The sequence below is a fragment of the Otolemur garnettii genome, unplaced genomic scaffold, assembly GCF_000181295.1.
Source record: "Otolemur garnettii isolate 467f Iridium unplaced genomic scaffold, OtoGar3 scaffold00205, whole genome shotgun sequence".
In the NCBI taxonomy this organism is placed as follows: Eukaryota; Metazoa; Chordata; class Mammalia; order Primates; family Galagidae; genus Otolemur; species Otolemur garnettii.
Genome location: NW_003852600.1, coordinates 1,440,791 through 1,447,647, shown reverse-complemented (window position 1 = coordinate 1,447,647; position 6,857 = coordinate 1,440,791). Strand labels below are relative to the sequence as shown.

The 6,857-nt window shown below is 48.3% G+C and overlaps 1 protein-coding gene across 2 annotated transcripts in view; it reads left to right on the top strand.

Annotated features, from left to right (window-relative positions):
- Window positions 1-6,857, top strand: part of MRAP2 (melanocortin 2 receptor accessory protein 2) — a 28,643-nt gene continuing 21,786 nt past the window's right edge. Inside the window, exon 1 of one of the 2 annotated variants that reach the window (XM_023507785.1) lies at window positions 1-59. The gene's annotated coding sequence lies outside the window, so the exon portion shown is untranslated. The remainder of the gene's footprint in view (window positions 60-6,857) is intronic. The other variant, XM_003801295.1, reaches the window with a different exon arrangement.

Here is a 6,857-nt window from a genome sequence, read left to right as displayed (position 1 = left end):
GCTCACGCACTCGGAGGAGCCGGGACCCGCCGAGCCCGCGGGCCCGGGCGCGCCAGCCGGTAACCGGGCGGGACCGGGCCCAGGGCGGGTGGGGGCGGCTCGCTTGGGCTCGGGGTGGGTTTTAGTTTGGGGTTGGGGGTGGGAGAGGAGCTGCGGTTTGCGGGTGCCCAGGGGAAGAGCGTGGACCCCGCTCAGAGAAGCCGCGTTTACCGCCTCCCCGCGGCCCGCCGACGCGCACCTGCCCCGCCCGAGGGCGTCGGACGAGCCTGGGAGCCCCGGCCCCGGCCGCGGGGCCTCCTTCCTCCGCGGGTCCCGGACGCCCAGACGCACCCTCGACCCCGGAGAGAAAACTTTCCTCTCCTGCCCGCGGCCACTGCGGCGTCCTGGACCGGGTCCGGCACTTCCAGGCGAACCGCGCGGACCCCCGCTGGGCGCCGGCAGTGGGCAGGGTCTCGGGGTGAGCCGGGCTGACGGTCAATTCATTCTGTTTGGATGAGCAGCCGGCCTGCAGGTTATTTTACTGATTAGAAGGAAATTGCCGTTTCGCCATCCCTGCTCAGGTCCGGGAGTCTCTTTAGAAACCGGTCTGGAGGCTTGTAGTTTCCTACGGCGTTTTCCATGACATAACTCCCAGATGTTACTCTGCATTTAATCAGACGACAGTGAAACAATGGTGTTGCTTTTCTTTGTTTTTGAGATAGAATCTCACTCTGTCACCCGGGCTACAGTGCCATGGCCTCAGCCCAGCTCACAGCAACCTCAAATTCCTAGGCTCCAGCGATCCTCCTGCCTCAGCCTCCCCGGCCACCATGCCTGGCTAGTTTTTCCTTCTATTTTTAGTAGAGATGGTGGGGTCTCTCTCTCTTGCTCAGGCTGGTCTGGAACTCCTGGTGCTGGGATTATAGGCCTGAACCACTGCGTGAAACACTGGTGTTTTGAAAGTAAAAGAACCCCGGGGGAAGTGTCTGCTACTCCAGGGAAGAGAAGGAAGGACCGACACATAAATTAACTCTGACGGGAGCCCAGAAGTGAGCAGTAGTATTTCCGGTTTATGGGTGAAGAAAATTAGGTTGCAATTTTAAACTTTCCTGAGTATCCCCAGGGCTGATAGTGGGGTCTGGGGTGCAGGTCTGGATGCTAGGACGGTGAGTTTGGTGTCCTTCAGGTGTGTCACCTGGGGTACGTCACCAAGAGCAGGTGCAAGACGGTGACCTGGCCTGCAGGGTCAGGTGGGGAGAGCGAGTGGTGGCTAGGAGTTTTTCTGTGAGAAGGGCCAGGGCAGTGTGTGTGGAAGCTGAGATGATGCAGATGCGTGGTGGGCAGAGCTGCTCCCTCCCTCTCTGTCTTCAAAGCGAGAAAGCCAGTCTGACCCCTTTAAGAGGCCTGTAAAGCTGAACTGCAGTGGGGCTCAAAGCCTACCTGGCGGGCATCCTAAAACAGTGAAGGGGGTTACAGATACCTTTGCACAGATAGGATAGATGAGGGCAGAGCCAGGAGACTTTTCAAAAGACAGAAACACCGAATCCTGGCAACATTCCAGAACAAATTCTTTAGAAAGATATCTCAAGACCACCTAGGGCAGAAGACAGCTTGTGCTAAACTGACCTGTTTCTCTTTCCAGTGATCTCCTGGGCTAGACTGGGGTGTTTCTTATCCAGTGTCTTTCACATGTGGGCTGTAACTCATGGGACTAACTGGCAGGTTATCTAGTTGCAACCAGTGGTTTTCAAAACATGAAATTCAGTGGAAGTAAGAGAAAACACAGTGTTCTGATTGCAGAAGTGAGGGCATTGTTTTCAAAAGCAATGTATGTGTGCAAGTGTGTGTGCACGTGCATGTGTGTGTTTGTGTGTGCATATGTATGTGCACATACACGCATGTGTTCATGTGTGCATGTATGTGTGCACATGCGTGTTTGTGTACATGTATGTGTGCACATGTGTTTGAATGTGCATGTATTGCGCACATGTGTGTTTGTGTGTGCATGTATGTGTGCACATGTGTGTTTGTGTGTGCATGCATGTGTGCACACATGTGTTTGTGTGTGCATGTATTGTGCACACATGTGTTTGTGTGTGTGCATGTATGTGTGCGTACCTGTTCTGTGTTGCTCATCCTGCTGGCCTCCGCAGGCATGTTCACACCCATCCCTGGCTGCTGCCTTTCAGCCTTCTGGGATGACCCCACTGTGCTGGGGGTGGCGTCATTGTCCTTTGCCTTCTTAATGACATCCTGACACTGAAGAGTGTGGCCTTCCTCCTCCCCATTCCTATCAGCCCCCAAGTGCTGAGGTATTTTGTCAGTCAGAACTCATTATTTTTTGCTTTTTTTTTTTTGATACCAAAGTCCATAGGTAACTTTTATTAAACATGCTAAATTAGTTCAAATTATTAAACTATAGAGAATAGTATGTCTCTTCTTTTTAGCTTTCAGGATGGAAATGTTTTTGTTACTTGGAGTACAAAAAATATTGGAAGGATGATATTCTTATGGTATTATATAATACATTTATGGAAACATTGCCATTCCTACTATCATATTTGGAAGATTACCATGTTATTTTCTGGATAGTATTTTTTTAATTTTTAAATTTTTGGCTTTTCTTGTTTTTTTTTTTTTTTTAGAGTCTCACTCTGTCACTTCTAGTAGAGTGCAGTGAGTCATCATAGCTCACAGCAATCTCAAACTCTTGGGCTCAAATGATCCTCCTGCCTCACCAGCCTGAGTAGCAGGGACTACAGCTGCGCTCCGCAATGCCCAGCTAATTGTTCTAGTTTTAGTAGAGACGGGATCTCCCTCTTTCTCAGGCTGGTGTCCAACTCCTGAGCTCAAGCAGTCCTCCCACCTCGGCCTCCCGAGTGGGATTATGGGAGTGAGCCGAGCATGTCTGATGTACCAGAGGAGGGCTGTGAAGGGAACTCAGCCCTGTCATGAGAGGCTGGCCAGGCTCCTCTCTGCCAGTCGAGCAGATGATAGAGAAAGAACAAAAGTTAGCTTCTCCACGCTGAGCTGGAGAGCAGTGTGGAGGAGGACCTTACTAGGGGGAGGGCTGATTTCAGGTTATAACCAGGTCAGAGCTTCTTTTGCTTCTGAAGACTGTACATTTTAATCCTTTTAGGACTTTGAAGAGGATAAAGAAACACCCTGAGATCTCAGATGTTCACTTGAGGGCAGGGAACATGAGTCCCTTGAATACATTTTAAGGTGCAAGAGAAGACAAATAGAATTAACACTGATTAGGCCCTACAGAGGGTGCTGGCTCAGAGGATGGATTGTCCCTACTGGGTTAAGGGAGTTAAGGGGAGCGGCCTCTGCCTGTGTCTCTTATACTCCCACGAAGGGCGGCTCAGAGGCAGGAGCAGAAAAGGAAAGGAAGTTTCCTTTCCTCCAGAGTATGAGGCAGTGAAGCTTCTGAACACTGGCTTGTCCAGTAAGATCACATAAATCCCGGAGGGACAGTGATGCCCTTCACAGTTACCAAGGCCGCCAAGCGAGCTTTGGTCTGATCGTGAGTGAAAACAGCTTTCTCATGATTATCACATTCCCAAAGCTGTGACCTATTCTTTGGCATCAGCATGGTAAATAATCCAGGGAAAAGTTATTTTGTGTTAGGGAGCGGGATGTAATTCAGATTTTATTATTTGGAGGGCCAGGTTCCAGTGGGTGATTGCATTATCTGGGCCTCACGTCAGGGTGCAGAGGTGATTTTCTTTCCTGACTGGAGTGTGAGAAATGCTTAGTCCTATTAGAAAGGGGGACGATGGGCATTTTTGCTTCTCTTTCCTTGCAAAAACAATTCTTCCATCTATTATGGCGTTGCTGAGATGTGAAATCAAACAGGGTAAGATGCGAATCTCTTTATGAGATGCCAAAATGTTGGATGTTAAAATCCGGTATTAATAGTTGCCCATGTTACTGTTATGAAGACCTATGTGATTTTTGCCTGACTAGAGAACATTAGTAAAACTTCATAACCCTTCAAATGACAATGGTTTATAAGCTTCAGGACAAGGTGCATTGTCTTCCTCACGATGATAGCTTGATAATGACAAAAACGACCTTCACGCAAAGGCAGGCGGCTGAGGGAGCAGCTTCGTGAGGGCTGGCTCTGAAGCTGCCGTTGATCAAGAAAGGAAAGTCAGCAGATGCGTGAGGGGTGTCGCTGAGAGCATTTCCTGTTTCTCTGCACACCTGTGAGCAGGTTGTCTGGAAAATATAATTCTATCTTGTGTAGGAAAAGAAGGGAAAGAAACAGATATTTAAGATGAAGCTCTGGAAACTATCATATAAAGCTGTGCCATATTCCTACGGGACTTTAAAATGTCCACTAAATATTCTTCTTGGAAGAGGAGACTTAACCTGTATTTCTGGGAGTCTGCAGCAGAGGCCAAGGTGACGGAAGCAAATGTGTGTTTTTCTTAAGCTTTTATTTGATGCTTGCAGTTTACTCTGTAATGTCTCTATATTTCTTTAATATAAAAAATAATCCTTCAAGTCTTGTAAATCTGATGGTCTAGGAACATGAACGGGGTATGTCCCGAGACCCTGGGGCTCCTTGGTGCCTTGTCTCTCCTGGCCAGGCCCCCTCCCTTCAGGACGAGGCAGCCGGGGGTACCTGGAGCCCACGCTGCTCTTGCTCCACTGAGGTGGCAGGGTGGGGTCAGTGATGAAACTAGAAAAGACACTCATCTCGTTTAAGAATCCAGACGGAGGAGGCTAGGAGGGTCATTAGGGAGTTCACCTTTTCTGATGCTCATCTCAGGTTTGTGTTTCCTTTGCTGTGGAACAGAGGGGGAAAGGCCGGGCCCCTTTCTGCTTATTTGTCAAAAGGATGATTCAGCTTGGGGTGGTAGTGAGCTGCACCCAGGAGCCACCAGCAAAAGAAACCATGTGGTCTTGTCTGGAAGTTATCCTCAGGGTTGTTCAAGACAGGACCAGCTTCACTCTCCTTGGGCTTACTATGTGGAGGGTTTCAAAAACACCACTAATTAAAATTTAAAGGGTGGCTGATTTCCTACTACTATTAAAATGGTCCAGTTTTAAAGTTTCAAAACTTAAAACTTTTAATTCCTCCAGCTGCGATGTTTTAGCATATAGCTGTATAAATTAGTACAATGGGTTTGATTTGGGGGAAATTGTCATTTTAAGGGAGTCTGATCTATATTCTCTTGTTATTACAATGGAAGATTCACATACTCCCAAGTATTGAGATTTGAGAAAAAAGATAGATCTCTGTGGGGTGCGGTAGCTGGACAGGACTTTGTGGAGCTGGCTGAGACCTGTCCTTGAAGGGAGGCAGGAATCAGAGAGGAGAGAGCTGAAGTGAAGTGTGGTAGGCAGAGCAGAGGGGCAGAGCCCCGAGGACCAGATTCCATCACGGAGGCTGTGATGAGCCCCCCCCCCTTTCTGGATGCCCTTGTTACACCTGCTGTCTGTGTCATCTGGTTCCTGTGTTGGCCCTTAGTCTGTGTGTGCACGTGTGTGTGTATTTGACAGGGTGAGGCTCAGCATCACAGGAAGAGGAAGCTTTCAGACACAAGCCTGAATTCTCTGAAGGCAGCACAGGTCTTGGCTTTGTGGCCTTCCCCACATTCCTCATAGTTCAGCTCGGAGTGTTTAAAACATCCTTGTTGATCTGAATTGACTCATACTAATTTTAGCATGCTCAAAGCCAGTGCTCTTTCTTTTTGAAGGGTTAGTTTATGAGAACTTAGTGAGTGTATTTGTTTTACAAAGGTTTTATATTTGTTTTCTAGTTACAGTTAGAGTGATTGGTATAAAGTAAGTCATTTTAATGGACTTTCTGGGACAGTTGAATCAGTTCATCAAAAAGAACCTTGTTTTCCCCAAATTCACCTCAGTGCCTTTATTAGTTTGCCAGAGCTGCTGTAACAAAAATACCACAGGGTGGTGGCTTAAAACCCAGAAATGTATTTTTTCCATCTCTGAGGACTGGAAGTCCAAGACCCAGGTGTGGGCAGGTGGGTTTCCTCGGGGGGCCAGAGGGTCATAGCCAGCCATCCTTTCACTGCTTTGCACAGGGCCGTCCATCTGCAGGGAGGCCTGGTGGCTCTGTCTGTGTGTTCTAACCTCCTCCTCTTACAGAGGCGCCCATCAGGTCGCATTAGGGCCTCAGTTTGACCTCCTGTTTACAGGCCCAATCTCAATATAATCACAGTCTGAAGTCCTGGGGGTAGGACCACAACATGTGAGTTTGTGGGTGGGGACCCAGTTCAGCTTAGGACAGCACCACATCCAAACGGTAAAATAGTAGGTGTCTGTGAGTTCCACATCTGCAAATTCAACCACCCATGGATAGAAAATATTTGAAAAAAGAAATGGATGATTGCGTCTGTATTAAACGTCTACAGAATTTTTTGTGAGCATTCCCTGGGCAAGGCAGCATACCAACTGTTTACACAGCAGGTGCATTGTATTAGGTGTTATAGCAACTTACAGATGACTTACAGCATACAGGCGGCTGTGCACAGGCTGAAAGGAAACACTACGTCATTTTGGATCAGGGACTTGCGCATCTGGCCAGTTTGGTATTTGCACAGGGCCCTGGGGCCCATCACCTGGATACAGACCAAGACTGCATACACACATGTGTGCATGTACACACACACACACACACACGCATGCACACATACACACCTGTAATTTTTACAAACAGATGTATATCACTGAGTTTGTGATACAAGTGAAAAGCGATTTGGTCTTTTATTAAGTCAGAGAATCGGATCTGGGGGAGTTTTGCTGCTCCCCTTCCAGTCCTTTTCCTTTGTTTTCAGAGCGGGTGTTTCAGCTGGGCAGGTGGCTGTCACGTGCGGCAGGAGACAGAGGCGCTGTCCACA